General features: G+C 50.7%; 1 protein-coding gene across 1 annotated transcript in view; it reads right to left on the bottom strand.

Annotated features, from left to right (window-relative positions):
* Window positions 1-361, bottom strand: part of LOC104080830 (prickle-like protein 2) — a gene marked incomplete at its 5' end in the record, with an annotated part of 20,531 nt that overhangs the window by 14,378 nt on the left and 5,792 nt on the right.

The following is a 361-nucleotide window of genomic DNA, read 5'->3' on the forward strand; positions in this document are numbered from 1 at the left end:
CGAGGTTTCAATTATAACATTTATTTGCCTGTTTAAGCTGCCATTCATGGCAAAAGCCCCCGTTACCTGAGAAACTGCCGCACACGGCGCGGGCTGGCCGGCGCAGCGGGGTGCTGTGCTGCACGTGTGCGCAGCACGTGCTCGCACACCCGCCGTGGCCCCGCTCCTGGGAGGGCCGAATGCCACCGCATAATTTATACATGAACACTACGTTAACAGTCCGTTTTATTCCAAGCTAAATTAGCTTTAGCGTATCTGGTTTTTTTCCTTCCCTTATAATGAGCGAAATGTTTTTCTATATAGACTGGAGTGCTGCGCTTGTGGACAAAAGAGAGACAAGACAGTGGGTGGGATTTTCTCA

Source organism: Fulmarus glacialis, unplaced genomic scaffold (assembly GCF_000690835.1).
Source record: "Fulmarus glacialis isolate BGI_N327 unplaced genomic scaffold, ASM69083v1 scaffold14308, whole genome shotgun sequence".
Taxonomy (NCBI): domain Eukaryota; kingdom Metazoa; phylum Chordata; class Aves; order Procellariiformes; family Procellariidae; genus Fulmarus; species Fulmarus glacialis.